This window comes from Charadrius vociferus, unplaced genomic scaffold (genome assembly GCF_000708025.1).
Source record: "Charadrius vociferus isolate BGI_N301 unplaced genomic scaffold, ASM70802v2 scaffold599, whole genome shotgun sequence".
In the NCBI taxonomy this organism is placed as follows: domain Eukaryota; kingdom Metazoa; phylum Chordata; class Aves; order Charadriiformes; family Charadriidae; genus Charadrius; species Charadrius vociferus.
This window is the reverse complement of record NW_009649980.1, coordinates 654,314-655,081: the sequence shown is the minus strand read 5'-3', so window position 1 is coordinate 655,081 and position 768 is coordinate 654,314. Positions and strand designations below refer to the sequence as shown.

The window sequence follows — 768 nt, the reverse complement described above, 5'->3', positions numbered from 1 at the left end:
GTGTAGAGGGGTCGCACCTGCGGGGAGGAGGGGACAGGACAGTTGACCCAAAACTGACCAACAGGGTATTCCACCCCATCTGCCTCATGCTCAGTATAAAAGCTGAGGGATCAAAGGGTCAGGTCTTTTTTCTTCAATGGCTGACATCCGAGGAGGACTCTGTCTGTTCATCTGCCTGTGATCCCGATCCCGAATCCAGTTCCCGAATCTAGTTCCTGTCTGTCACTGAGTCCAGCCTGGGACTTCCCCAGTGCCAGCCGGTGACGTGATTGACATCCTGGGAGCTCGACACAGTTTTGTATAAATTTCATTATTTCCTTTTTATTTTATTATTAATATTTCATTAAAGTAGTTCAGTTCCTTCTAAACTCATAAGTCTCTCTCTCTCCTGCCTCTCTCTGAAGAGAGGTAGGGGAGTGCATCTGTCATTCCATCTGAGCGGGCAATCTGGCCCAAACCATGACAGATATACTGGCGCCCAACGTGGGGCACGAACACACGACCCTGAGATTAAGAGTCTCATGCTCTACCGACTGAGCTAGCCGGGCTAGTGCAGTCATGAACAGTCCTTCAGAGTTGTACTTCATATTTCAGAAAATGTTCCTGATTTGTAATTTTTGCAGTCTAATTTACATTCACTGAGAGACAGCAGTCAGTCAGCTATATCATATAAAACACATTTACTGCAGCTTCACACATATACACTCCTCCTCCTGCAGTCAAAGAACATTGATGAAAATTATCCCTGGGACATGGTTTCTACAGACA

General features: G+C 46.2%; 1 non-coding gene across 1 annotated transcript; it reads right to left on the bottom strand.

The window, feature by feature from the left end:
• Positions 1-475: 475 nt before the first annotated feature.
• On the bottom strand, positions 476-548 carry TRNAK-CUU. Its single transcript has one exon. It is a non-coding gene; the product is annotated as a tRNA-Lys (tRNA).
• Positions 549-768: the final 220 nt, after the last annotated feature.